This window comes from Hyperolius riggenbachi, chromosome 4 (assembly GCF_040937935.1).
Source record: "Hyperolius riggenbachi isolate aHypRig1 chromosome 4, aHypRig1.pri, whole genome shotgun sequence".
Taxonomy (NCBI): domain Eukaryota; kingdom Metazoa; phylum Chordata; class Amphibia; order Anura; family Hyperoliidae; genus Hyperolius; species Hyperolius riggenbachi.
The window spans coordinates 156130621-156145590 of record NC_090649.1 but is presented as its reverse complement, the minus strand read 5'-3'; the positions used below and the strand labels follow the sequence as shown (position 1 = coordinate 156145590).

The 14970-nt window shown below is 43.2% G+C and overlaps 1 protein-coding gene across 3 annotated transcripts in view; it reads left to right on the top strand.

Annotated features, from left to right (window-relative positions):
- IGSF10 (immunoglobulin superfamily member 10) overlaps positions 1 to 14970 on the top strand; it is a 163123-nt gene that overhangs the window by 59535 nt on the left and 88618 nt on the right. Inside the window, exon 1 of one of the 3 annotated variants that reach the window (XM_068280838.1) lies at positions 1091 to 1534. The exons of the other annotated variants lie outside the window; for them this stretch is intronic. The gene's annotated coding sequence lies outside the window, so the exon portion shown is untranslated. Of the gene's footprint in view, positions 1 to 1090; positions 1535 to 14970 lie in introns of those variants that run through there. 3 annotated transcript variants of the gene reach the window in all.

Genomic DNA, 14970 nt, shown 5'->3' with positions numbered 1-14970 from the left:
CTGCTTTACATTTCTCAATAACTTTATCCCTGACCTGTCTGGTGTGTTCTTTGGACTTCATGGTGTTGTTGCTCCCAATATTCTCTTAGACAACCTCTGAGGCCGTCTCAGAACAGCGGTATTTGTACTGACATTAGATTACACACAGGTGCACTCTATTTAGTCATTAGCACTCATCGGGCAATGTCTATGGGCAACTGACTGCACTCAGAACAAAGGAGGCTGAATAATTACGCACACCCCACTTTGCAGTTATTGATTTGTAAAAAATGTTTGGAATTGTGTATGATTTTCGTTCCACTTCTCACGTGTACACTCCTTTGTATTGATCTTTCACATGGAATTCCAATAAAATTGATTCAGGTTTGTGGCAGTAATATGACAAAATGTGGAAAACTTCAAGGGGGCCGAATACTTTTGCAAGCCGCTGTACACAATCTATTGTCTAGGATGTCTTCATGCAAACAGAAAAAAAACCTCTTGTGCCAGACTTGTTCAGCAGCAGTATCGAGTAGGACACACCACTTGGCACTACCGCTGGCAATATAGGAGTGCTAGCCACTTATCCCATTTAAAATAAAAATAAATAAACATCTGAAGTATTGGGTGTAGACTAGTGCACTTTTTACTCTTTACAGAGAAGCAAAGTACAGTACAGCTGTCATGTCAGCATTTACTGGCCATTATCACAGTCAAAACCATTTACTGTTTGTGATTTATAGCAGCACAAGGATGTCTGAGACCACCAACAGGACAGAGCAGCTACTCTAGCTGAATGTTCACCCTCTGCTGGGAATGTGGCCGTATTACACAGCTCATAAGAGGCAGCAGGGTGACATTCTACTGTTAGTTCATCCTGTCTGATGCCTGTATGAGAGAAATCTCCCTATTCACACCAAAGTGACATGTATAGTTCTGCTTCTTATGTCCCCATTATACATATCCAAAACAGAGCTGCTGTATGTGGATTGTGTGGCATGTAGCACGGTGCATACATACATACATTGTGTTACCATAAATACAGTGAGGGGATCGGGTGTCAGTGACATCAAATGCTGTGCATGTAGAAAGTGTGCTACTCCTGAGAAATGCTGGGAGAGGATGTGCACTCCTGCTCTTTCGTCTCTCCACTGTGCAGGACGACTGCAGGGGGCAGAGGGGAGACACAGACAGATGATTCAACAGAGGAATGCCAAAAATATAGGAAGAGATAGAAAGCCAGCCACTTCTGCTTTTACTGGGAACAGATGGAGTGAGACCTGCGAGCAGTGCTGCTGAGAAAAGGACCTTGCAGATCATTTGGAAAAGAAAGAAGTTGATAGGAATGTAACTTCATACACTGCATGGATGAGGCTATAATACCTATGTGCAGAGTCCACTATGAACATGACTGGTATTTTCAGCTGAATCTTGGAGGGGTATAATTGAACTTGCTTCACTCTGGGTCATGCATAGGACTGGGACTGACCACAGCACGTGTATGCTGCAGTAGAGTCTACACACAGAAGAACCCAACCACTTGCAAGACCAACAGGTACCATGCTACTCTATGCATGTCTAACTGGCAGCTCATGACTGAAGGGTGCAAATGCTGGCTCTGAAATCAATTCATCAGTGATCATTTTATTACATATAAGGCTTTATTTAGTGATGTAACTACCAAGCATACATTATCTTGTCGTTAGTTGCTGCTCATCAGCACACCAGTATACCCTTTAGCATCACTTTCAATGATCTGTCATCTACAAAGTACTGTGTCATAAATATGCTGGCACTTTGTAAATACTGGAACAGGTTGTGACATAAACTCACTCTGTAATCTACAAATTACTGTATGTCCAACCAACTAGTAACAAGCATGTCTTTCTAGTTCAGTAAGCAGCAGTTTAAAGTAACTCATGGCAACCACTAAAAGTTGGTCCCCCCTTGAGGTCCCCATCAACAATACAATCTTGATTGTACAATTTTACCACACCTGTGCAATATGAGGGACTAACATATCTGGTCAAAGTATATTCACTCAGTTTACCCTTCTACTATATTGATTCGGTAAGATCGTACAATCGAGATTGTATTGATGATGGCCAACTTTATCCTTCTTTCTTTTGTCTACTAAAAGCGGATTCTTTTCCTTTGATGTGGTTTTATTATTGCCATTTGCATAATATCATATTTTACAGTACAAAAAGATGAGTTTAATATACAGCTTTATTGAATTTTCTGTGGTATGTGACATTAAGTTGTACATTTTCCTGACTGTTTTCCTATTCAGTAAGCTGATACTAAAATAAGATGTTGAGTTCAGAATTAAGGGCTAGTTCACAGTGGTCAGTTGCACTGCAAAATAATTCTGCATGTCAATTCACTGCCCATACAATCCTATGGACCTGTTCACAGTACTGCGTTGTAACTGATCACGTAATTCTAACTTGCTGCATACAGGCTTGTAATAAAGTCTATGTCCAGTCTCCATTGCAGTACACACTCATTATAATGCTTTTATTATGCAACTGACCACTGTGAACCTAGCCTGACAATTTGTAAAAAAAGAAACAAAAAACTTGGAACTAACTAAAATGACCAGAGTGCAGCAGCTTGTTCAGTATTTGGGCACCTGTATGAGACTATAATGACAATTTGTTGCTATTTATCTCACAGTGGTAAGTCACCATTATCTTCTCCAGTTATTTCAATGTAGCTTGTTACATTGATGTCAACCAAGTTTCTTCAGGATCCTGCATGAATGGCAGCTGCTGGAAGAGAGATGCTATGGTGGCATATAGAGGATATCACTCTCTCCTTACAGCACTGGGGCCCGGTTTAAATCTGGACCAGGACACTATTTGCATGGAGTTTGTATGCTCTCCCCATCCTTGTGTTGGTTTCCACCAGACACTCACAGTTCCTACCACATCCCGAATAACATAGAGGCCAGAAAATTGTCCTTAGACCAGGTACGAAACTACAAACCATGGGCCCACCTGCAAAAATATCATGGGGTCCCCATCCTAGGTTTCACCTAGACCCGGGACATAACTACAAACCATGGAGCAACACGCCCCCCCCCCCCCCTCCCCTCGCAACAATTTAATGGGGTTTCCTTCTCAAGAATCCCCTTAGACCATGGACAAAATTGCAAACCATACAGGCACCCTGACAACATTTTATGGGGGCCCCTCTCCCTAGGTTGCACCTATCCCCCTCCAATCCATGTGAACAATAGCGGCCAATCCTCCCTTCTCTGCCTCTCTGCCCACCCCACACAACACGTGCAGCCACCATTCTCCTCCACATAACAAATAATAAGTATGGCCACGTTGTTACTCCCCCCCCCCCCCCCCACACACACTTCCTTTTGCACTGAAGAGGGTATTCTGTGCTATTCTGTGAAATAAGGGGATCACATTTTGCAGTTGCCTTCTAGCTTTACACAGCAAGTGTGTACTCAGCCATGATTTGCTGGTAGCAGAAACTTGTAGCTTCTACAGATCTCTGCTGTTTATCACAACTGTGCCATGAATCTAAGGCAGTGCAAAGATGATGACCAGTTAGTGGTATTAAGCTTTCATCAGTTTAGAGTGCCCAGAAAATCACAGCTGAGCTCTGCAATTTCTTATACAAGCCAGAGAGGGTAAAAGACACAGATGTAAACTTTTACCAGTATAGCTGACATGTGCTGTGCAGACATAACATCTTAGGTAACACTGTCAGGTTTATTGAATCTGTCAGTACAAACAATGACTACTGGTGAAGTGCAAAGTGTAATAACCTGCAGCAGTCAATTAGTTTTCAACACGTTGACTTGATTAATAGGGATGGAAAATGTGGCTGTACAAGAGTTTAATTAGCAGAGAGGGTTTTTAACTTTATTTTATTTAATTAAAGAAACCCTGAACACAACTAAAAAATGCAATACTGAACTTACTTGGGGGCTTGCTGCAGCCAGATCCCCCCCATCCCCCGCCTAACCCACCACTACCCCCCCAGTGTTCGCCGCAGATTTTTTTTCCAGCCGGGAGGCATGGAAAAAAAATGCCAGGTGGGACAAGATGAGAGAATGCAGGGACAGTGCTCCTGTGCGCAACTCTGCTTACGGAATAGGAGGAGGTGAGCCGATGACAGTCGGGTGCTCATCAAAACTAGCCGGGTGGAGCACCCGGCTAAAAGAGCCTAGGGAGAACACTGCCCCTGCCCCCCTCCCTCTCCACCCGTAGTCCTCTGGGCTCCCTAAGTCCATCCATGCTTGGCCGTCCATGTGCGGCCCATCCATGCTCCCGTCTTGGTCACGCACCTGTCGCAGTGAGCATGCGTGATTCATGCTTTCCAGGGCCATGTGGATGGGCTGTGCATGCACAGTTGTGCATGACTTACGGCTGGGTTACGCAGCTTATGAAGCCACCAGTGCAAGAACAGAGGGAGCGCAGTGGACGCCAAGGGACCTCAGGGACTATGGGGGGCTGGAGGAAGCCCCAGGTATTCAGTATTGCATTTTTTAGTTGTGCTCAGGGTCTTTTTAAGTTTTAAAGCAAACCTGAACTGAAAATAAATTGATGAGATGCACAATTGTATCTATCCTCCAAGTCCTTTTCTTTTCTTTTTTTTTAGAACCCCACTGTTTTATCTTGTGCTTAAAAGCTAGAAAAAGTAGATTTAATGTTTTTATTATCTCAGCTGAATGACACAGTCGTTTAGTGTTCCAGACCCACAATCATGAACTATTGACCATTTTTAATCTATTCCCTGCATTTCAAAGCTGTTCTCTGCCAAGCAAAAGTTTTATGGCTGTAATTAGTTACCAGTGAGTGTTCTACAGTGACTAACCAACTAGAGAGCAGCTGCCATTTGCATTCCTGAATTCTTAACAGCAAGAATTAGAAAAAAAGAAAGGCAGCCTTGTGCTATGCAGAAATGGCAGAGTAAATAAACATGTGTATCTCATCATGTCACATGTCAGTTAGGTAACCTTTAACCTCCTTGCCGGTTATCCCGAACTCAGTTCGGGGTAACCTGCGCACGAGGATTTCTCAGGCCCCGCTGGGCCGATTTGCATAATTTTTTTTCCTACACGCAGCTAGCACTTTGCTAGCTGCGTGTAGTACGCGATCACCGCCGCTTGCCGCCGATTTGACGCTACCCGCCGCGCCGAGCCGCCCCCCCCCCCCCCCCCCCCGCCCCAGACCCCTGCGCAGCCTGGCCAATCAGTGCCAGGCAGCGCTGAGGGGCGGGTCGGGATTCCCTCTGACGTCATGACGTCGGTGACGTCATCCCGCCCGGTCACCATGGACGTTCTGAACGGGATTTCCTGCTTACTCTGATCGCCGAAGGCGATCGGAGTGGGCGGGGGGATGCCGCCGCTCAGCGGCTATCATGTAGCGAGCCCTGGGCTCGCTGCATGATTTTAAAAAAACAAAAACAAAAAAAAGTGCTGCGCTGCCTCCTTGCCGGCGAGAATTAGACCGGCAAGGAGGTTAAGAGATTTCAGTTACGATCAATGTGAAGTTTTGCTACTGCTGCTGTAGAGTGTAAAAGGAGTGGCATTGAAAAGATCTCTTTTTACCAAAGAAAAATAAAACTAAAACAACACACAAGAAGAAAGAATAACACACCTTCTCCCAAGCTTTATTAATGTTAGAAATCAGCTCATGCCACCTTCTGCCAGCTGGTGGCAGCAGTGCCTCTGGCTGCTTTGGGCTTCTGCTGTCCACCAGCAGGTGGCTCTATGTATAATCTGGTCGCCCTGGACTTCTGCTGTTCATCAGCAGGTGGCCTTTTACTGACTTTAGGAAAGACCTGCAGTTCCTTGCCCTGCCTGCAGGTGGTTTCAAGAGTGCATTCAGCAGAATCACACACCACCCAGCTGCATACTGTTTGGTGATTATACGCTTCAAAGACTGTCTTTTCTCCATGAAGTTGCCAGAACTTTGAGTGCTACTAGCCTTGATTCACTGAGGGGGACATTTTTCAAGAGTGTCTGAGACAAAATACAGGTAGGTTTTTACAAATCCATGCAGAATTGTCTACGACATCTTAAGAAATCACTAGATAGTGCAGATTCCTTCTTAAACTGTTGTAAAATAAGAGGAGTTAGGGAGGTTTCTCAGACAGTGCAATGTGTGAAGGAAATTGCTGTTGCTGAGGTAACCAATAAATATGTGGTATTGATACCGGCAGGCTCCGACTGAGGAATTCAGCAGGGGAGAGGAGCACCTCACAAATCATGCCTAGCCTGCACTGCTGCACTATCTGTAGAACTGCTATTAAGCTTCTTAATCTGTGACAGTTTAGGAATGGATTTGCACTTTTCTTAACTGTATTGCAGCTCTAGAAAGCTACGCTAAACTGACGCTATTAAGTAGGATTTGAGAACTTTCTTATTAACATGCAGATCAGTTCCCCTGCTGGTTAGAACTGTTTAAGAAGAAAAAAACTATTGGTAATGCTTCGATAAATCTGGACCTCTGATCCTGATCTCTGATCTTTCCCTGCCGATCCATTGCTGAACCTTGTATTCTGTTCCTGACATTGATTTTCGCCTGCTTCCTCTATACTGATAGTATATCTGTATAGATTTAGTTACCGGTAGTAAGTTAAATATGTTCACTGAGGTGTTGTGTGCACACTGTGATTTCATTGTATTGTTGGTTCCTTGCATTAATGTTGTATATGCATTGTCTTGCTATAAACCTTATTGCACAATATACTTGTCTCAGTATCAGTATTTGCTGCAATTCCTGGTTGTTCCTCTGTATTCTTTCCAGTACAACATATAACCTCTTTCATCCACCATGCAATTCGGCATTGGGCAGGAGAATAGAGCTTGTATGTTTGGGGTTCCAACTCCTGGCCAAACATCATGGCTTTTAGACTGGGACAGCCTTAAAAAGTGGGAGGTGGCGTGTTCCAATTTTAAGGTTGTCTCCATTTACCCCCAAAAGCAGAGATAATACAATGTAGAGCACTTAAAGGGAACCTGAAATAAGTTTTTTTTTTTTTAAAGTTTCACTTACCTGGGGCTTCCACCAACCGCTTCTGGCTGCCTTGTGCACGCACCGGTACTGAAGGTTCCTCCGGTTCCCCGCCATGGCTTACTTTTAGTTCAGGCAGTTGATGGGCACTGCGCCTGTGTGGCCCTGTCCACGTGCATCCTCATTCGCGCTACCATAGCCAGGAGAGTCCTGCGCAGGCGCAGTAGAGATTTTCTTGCACTGCACCTGTGCAGGACGCTCCCGACTATGGGAGCACGAATGAGGACACACGCGGCCAGGGCTGCTCAGGCGCAGTGGCCATTGACTTGCAAGTCGGTGATACCGAAACTGCGCTACGGCGGGGGCCCGGAGGATTGTTAAGACAGCACGGGCTCAGGGCGGCTGCAGGGGGCTGGCAGTAATGTAAGTGAAACTCTTTTTTTTAAACTTATTTCAGGTTCCCTTTAAGGTGCTGTCTGGTCAAACACTTAATAAAGCAACAACAAACAGGAGCCACAACAAAAAGCTGTTTACCATAAATGTCTAAATTGGTATCAGTACATCACTACATCACATTCTTAATTTTGCTAGACGTTTTCAGGGTTCTCCTCTGGGCTCTTCATCTTGATCATCATTTTTTTCTGGTTGTTAGAAGTCTTCAAAGTTTCTTGGAGTCTTCCTCTAGAATTGCTTAAAAAACCCTGACATCTTGCTTGAAGTCCTGATTGAGATGCTGCTTGAGGCACCTGCTCTGCTTGAGCTCCACCTTTATTTACAGACTGATGACTGATGAGTTATGTCCTCGGGATAAAGAAATTAAAAAAACCCTATCCCCTGTAGCGCTTGCCTGAAGCAGAAAGCTCCATAGCAAGGGCCAGGACGCTTATTATAAATGCAGTGTGCATACTAATAGCATGGGACTGTATTGAATCCATAAATGGGCTTTTTTATAGTATGATCACAGATTACTGTCATTTGCTGCCACTGACTACAGCTTTGATAAATCAGCGCCTAGAGGAAAAGCTTACTATGCAACAGCTGAAACATTAAACCCACTGACAGGTGAAGGTGAATAACATTGATTGTCTTGTTAAAATGGCACCTGCCAAATGTTGGGATATATAAAGAAGCAAGTGAATTGTCAGTTCACGGTTATGTTGGAAGCATGAAACATTGGAAAATGAATGGATTTAAATAACTTGACAAGGGTTAAAGTTAGGTGCTAGTTGTCTGGGTCAAAACATCTCTAAAATAGCAGGTTTTGTGGGGTGCTCCTAGTGTACAGTTGTCAACACTTACCAAAGGTGGTCCAAGGAAGGAGAGCCAGTGACAGGGCCATGGATGCCCAAGGCTCAGTGACCCATTGGGGAATGAAGGCTAGCTTGTCTGGTCTTGTCACACCAAAGAGCTGCTGAAAACATAATACTGGCTATGAACGCGTACAGTCAGAAGACACCAGGTATCTCAGACTTTGCTGCATATTTAAAGTGACACTGAAGCGAAAAAATGATGATATAATTAATTGGTTGTGTAGTACAGATAATTACTAGAACATTAGCGGCAAAGAAAATAGTCTCATATTTTTATTTTCAGTTATATAGTTTTTTTTATAACATTGCATCATTCTCTAATATTTGCAGTTTACACATTACACTCAGCATTCTAAATGACTTCACAGAGCAGGCTAGTGAACTTTTGAACTGTCCTCTGCAGAAAAAACAAAATACAGTGACAGACACTTGAGATATTAAGCTTCAGAAGACAGAGCTCTCTGCGACTTTGAAAGTGTGAGAGATCAGTGGCTCTTTTGCATAGATAACAACTGGAGTTTCTTAACTCTTCCTGTACTGCAAACAATATTAGACTCATATCTCTGCTGCTAATGTTTTATTTCTTAGCTGTACTACACATACAAATCATTATATCATACGTTTATTTTCACTTCAGATTCCCTTTAAAGCGGAATATAACCCAGCATTTCATCTTTGCTCTAAAACATTATTTACAGCATATTAAATGCAACCAGCATTTTTTTTTACTAGACCAGCATTCGAAGGGTTACACACAGAGCTTGAAAGTTCTGTGTAGTGAAATGTGGACGCAACCAAACTTTAGATAATGTTATCTTGTGTTTACTTAAATGTATCAAGTGAGGAATGTGACACATTCTCTGACTATAGAGACGCAGCTCAACACAGACAGAGAGTCAAAGCATGTCTTGCCTTCACTACATAATGAATAAAACCAGTTATTAATAAGATGCAAAGTCAGCTCACAAAGCAAAAAACTGTACTTTTGGGAACCCATAATATCTAAATGAATAATAATACTTATGCACAAATGCAAATATGATAACCGTATGGCATATAAAAAGTAGGAAAACATGTTTTTATTGAATATTATGTCAGGGTTTAAAACCGCTTTAATTATATAGCAAAGGAGCGGTCAAAGGATCCATACTAGCCTCTGTCCGCTGCAAAAACTTCTACAAAAGGTGCTTGAGCATCAGAACTGGACCACTAGTCACCTAGCATACAATTGAGGAAGCATGAGAAATAGGGATTGTTATAGGATTGTCAATCCAGTGCATTATAAAAAAAAAACACTTAAAATAAAAGACGCTAAGGTTTGGGCATTGGTAGGGGTAGTTTTGGGCATTGGTAGGGGGAGGGTTAAGGCTTAGGTATCAGTAAGGGGAGGGTTAAGGGTTAGGCATTGGTGAAGGGAGGGTTCTCTGTGAGAGTAGGGTTAGGTCATAGTAAAATATAGTAAAATATCGAAGCATCCTGGGCCTCCATAACACCTGAGCAGTGCCACAGGCTGATTGCCTCCATGCCACGTTGCATTGAAGCAGTCATTTCTGCAAAAGGATTCCTGACCAAGTATTGAGTGCATAACTGAACATAATTATTTGAAGGTTGACTTTTTTTAAAAACACTTTTCTTTTATTGGTCGGATGAAATATGCTAATTTTTTGAGATAGGAAATTTGGGTTTTCATGAGCTGTATGCCAAAATCATCAATATTAAAACAATAAAAGGCTTGAACTACTTCAGTTGTGTGTATTTGAATCTAAAATATATGAAAGTCTAATGTTTATCAGTACATTACAAAAAATAATGAACTATATCACAATATGCTAATTTTTTGAGAAGGACCTGTACACTTTTTAGGTACCCTCTGAACCAGGCACATCCTTTAACACAGGATTTCCATCGTAGCTTCCTGCCAATTTTCTTAGATAGTTCAGTCTTTGCACGGCCCCTTGCAGTCTGAACAGAATAATGATACAAGCCATGCGATGCAGCAGTCCTGCCCACAGTGCTTGCTATTAATTTCATAAACACAGTCTGAGCTGTTTCTGAAGACTAAAAAGGCATGTAATCAGCTGTCATCATCATTAAAACAAAACACAAAAATGTAATCTGAAGTACATAACACATATTATAAATCCTGCTAGTACCTGCAATGTGCAATGCACTGAGGCCTCGTGTTTCACCTCCAGTGGAGAAAACACCTACTGTAACCCACGCTCTGCAGAGGAGCAAAGTGACAGGCAATAAAACCTTGTCAGCAAAATTTCCTTCTGGAATTTCACTATGCCCACACTATCCATTTTGTGTAAACGGTTTGTTTTTTTTGGAAGGACTATTTGGCGACCAGGGAGCTGACGTGTTCTCTGGCACTGGACTATTTACAATTGAAGAATGTTGCTAATGGATGAAATGTGTTTTGTAAGACACAACTATCCGGGGGAGGACGGATCTCGCCATGTTCAGGTTTCATTTTCATTCCAGAATGAGGACAGACAGCATCCAGCAAGGAAGGACTTCAAGAAAAAGGGAAAAATAGGGTAAAAGAAAAATAGTCTACCAATCAGTCACTTCACTGGATACTATGTTAGAAATGAAACATGGGACTTAAGAGGCACATACCCAAAATAAAATATCAAATATAAAACTAGACACACCAACTTAGTGGATAAAAATTGGCCGAAGGCGTTGTTTATTGCGGTTTTCAAATTAAAGTTGTTCGATACTTTTATTCGATGAAATACTTTAAATATTAATTCAACCTTAACTTTATTAAAACTGTAAAAAACATAAATAATCCAAAGTTAAGCATATCCAAACACACATCATAGTCGAACAACTTCTAAAGTACTTAGCCCGCCCACCACCGTGGGCAACTTTTACCGCCAATAAAGGCAATAGCCTACGACAGTCCCGAAAGTCCAAGAAGAGGGAGGGTGGGAGGGGGATCGCAGCTTGTCCTGACAGAAACTGAGGAGAGAATGACATCCCACACTGATCTGTGACAGGAGCTCAAAGTTCATTGGCTGCCGATAACCCCACTCCTTCTGACAGCTGCCAATCAGGATTATCTCCAGGTGCTCTTTTGCCCAGATACCTGACAGCTTCAGATATCACCAGCCGGCCCCTGAAAGAAAGGAGGGAAAGAGCAGTACCACAGAAACCAAGTGCATAAGAACCTATGCAAATATACAAGCAATATCACAACCTGTATTTTGTGTGGCCACAAAGTCCCAAGAGGCCCTTGCTCCATTATGTCGCTCAGGCCTTACATGGGACTTAAGAGGCACATACCCAAAATAAAATATCAAATATAAAACTAGACACACCAACTTAGTGGATAAAAATTGGCCGAAGGCGTTGTTTATTGCGGTTTTCAAATTAAAGTTGTTCGATACTTTTATTCGATGAAATACTTTAAATATTAATTCAACCTTAACTTTATTAAAACTGTAAAAAACATAAATAATCCAAAGTTAAGCATATCCAAACACACATCATAGTCGAACAACTTCTAAAGTACTTAGCCCGCCCACCACCGTGGGCAACTTTTACCGCCACCAGACAGGCTATCGCCTGGCACCCCAGCCCACGGCCTTCTCAACCATATTCTGAAGCTCCATATTAAAAATGTCAACACCAATTGGGGACAAGTGAACTAAGTCCTTCCTATACAAACCCCAGACCCCCCCTTCCAAGTCAATGTGTCTGTAGGAAAAACCCCCGACCGAAGAAAGAAATTTGCACATGGCCCAATTTACCCGCTTCCTAATTTTGTCGAAAAAACGCTTGCTGAGTGAGACGTACCATAACAAACGAGGGACAATTTCGGAGAAAACCAAAACCGTGTTCGGAAAAATTTCGCGAATCTGCAAAAAATCCTGACGCATCCTAGACAAAAGGTTTAAAGTTTTGACTTTTCCCAGGTCATTTCCCCCTAAATGGATTATTAAGATGTCAGGAACCGGCTCAAAAGATAAGAGTGGCCGATAATCCACACCACCTGCTTCAGACCTAGGAAAGAAAACAAGTTATTTTATACAACCAAAGAAGGGCGAACATATAACCTATACCTATGGGACTCCCATCTGCCTATCTTTTTAATTGTAGATTCCGACAATCCTAATCTCGCAGCTTCTGTGGCTGCCCCAATTCGGAACGAGTGACTTGAGAATTTAAAAGCCTGCAATCCCAGCGTATTCATACATTTACCGAGTATGGCTCTAAACTGAAAAATAGAAAGCGCCGACCCATCGGCATGGGAAAGAAAGGAAGGAGACGACGAACGGATACTGGAAAATTCGCTGACCAAGCGCACTGGGCACGACGAGGAACCATCTAATTTAAAAAGTGTAAGCAAAACCCCTCGGCCGGCCCTATCCGTTTTAGACTTTTTGATGAAAATTTGAAGCGCCGTACTCGACAACGATACATCCTGGGGGCGAAGACCGGAATGCTCAGATTTGGCTTTTGCAACCAATTCTGAGATGCGCAGGGCTCCGAAAAAGGCTAAAGAAAAAGCCGCTCGAAACAGACGGACTTCGTATTCAGAAGAGCAAATCAAAGGAAGGATAAGTAACAAGTCGCCTAAAAGCTCGAAGGAAATCGGACGTCTACCATCCGGCACTGAAAGACCCGAACGGAAGCCCTTCATCATCTGCTTCACTAGACAGTAGTCCGTGCACGGAGGCGAACGATGAAGCTTCCTAAAAAAGGAGATACCACAAAGCTTACGCTGTAACGATGGGATTGAGGCTCCTAAAGACACTTTGGAACAAACATAAGACAACACCCATTCTACTTCATCAGCGAAAGGCGACTTTTGAAACAGCCCAGCGTAACTGCACCAATCCTGCCATGCAGCTGAATAATCAGCCCATGTTTTTGCAGACAGTGATTTACGAACAGAAGCTGTTATTAAGTCGAATCAAGGTCCATAAGTGCGCCAGGCAAGGCATTCCTTCTTCGTCCGCCGATGGCGCCAACACCCTGAATGTGGAGAGCTGCTGCCGGGATAAAGCATCGGCTATCAGATTGGACTTACCAGGTAAATGTACAGCTTTCAACCACACATTAAAATTAAGACAGAGCAGGACTAATTGTCTCAGAATATGCAAAACAGGAAGGGATTTAGATGTAAGGCAGTTAACTGCATAGACCACTCCCTTATTGTCCGATTGGAGCAGAATCCGCTTGTTTGCGAATGATCTACCCCATATCGACAATGCCACCAATACAGGAAAAAGCTCCAAAAGAACGATGTTCTTAACAAATCCTTGCTCAATCCATGACACTGGCCACTGCTCAGCACTCCAGTGACCCTTCCAATAAGCACCATACCCGATCGATCCAGCTGCATCGGTAAATAAATCCATCTGATCGTCTTTTATAAACTCCTCCTGCCACATTGACCTTCCGTTATAGTTGATCAGGAAGCTATGCCACACCAGCAGATCTTCCTTCACGTCTCTGGTCAAGCGAACGTGCCAAGAAGGATTCTTCAAACCCGACAACAATCGTGCCGTGCGCCGCGAGAATACTCTCCCCATGGGCATAATGTGGCTTGCGAAAGCTAGACGGCCAAGGAGTTCTTGCAGCTCCTTGACTGTCACTTTTGACTTGCCTAAAAGGTAGTTCAGCAATGACTTTAAAACCAAAATTTTTTCAGGGGGTAAACGATATTCCATTAAAACTGTGTCGATTGTAATTCCTAGAAAAATCAATTCCGTGGTCGGTAAAACCGATTTCTCTTCCGCAACCGGAACGCCAAATTTCTCCGCTATGTCGTGAAAAGTTAAAAATAAGTTAAACGCCTCATCGGAACCGGTAGACCCGACGAATAAAAAGTCATCCAAATAATGCAACGCCGGAATGACATACTTGCTGAACTACCCACTCGAGGAATGTTGCAAAAATTTCAAAATAAAAACAGGACAGGGTACAGCCCATGGGGAGGCACATATCGAAATAAAAAAGACCGTTAAATCGAAAACCGAGGGAATTGAAACCTCCCGGCCAAATCGGCAGCAGACGAAACGCTGACTTAATATCTGTTTTGGCTAGCAATGCACCTTTACCGAAGCCACGGAACACCGATACAGCCTGATCGAAGGATAAATAAGAGACCGATCGTAAATGCGTTTCAATGGAATCATTTAGAGAGTCACCCTTGGGAAAAGATAAATGATGGATTAGACGCCATTCGCCTGGCTCTTTTTTTTTTGGGTAAAATTCCCAAGGGTGACAATGTAAAATCCGTAAACGGTGGCGAGGAAAACGGACCAGCTACCCTACCTGCTGCAATCTCCTTGTCAATTTTAGATTGGACCACAGCTGACAAATTTTTAACCGATTAGAGGTTCTCAACCCATGAACAGCCAGATCCTCCGATTTGGGAAGCGCTCGAGCCACGGAATTAGCTCGATGAGCTTCACTGGCGTCCGCGCTCCGCAGAAAGGACTCCTTGGAGGAGCCCTGCACGGCAGCTGCTACTTTCTTATAACAACGCGCCGCCGGGTGAAGGCCGCCGCAATTGACACACTCGTGCTTGTATCGGCAGTTCGCCGCAAACTTGCACTGTGACTCGTTAAAGGCATGACAAAAGCCTTTCTTAAATGTTACATTGCTAGCATTCCCACTTTGTGTGTTAGACTTAGGAGATTGCGCACGCTGTGGTAACAATATGCTGATCC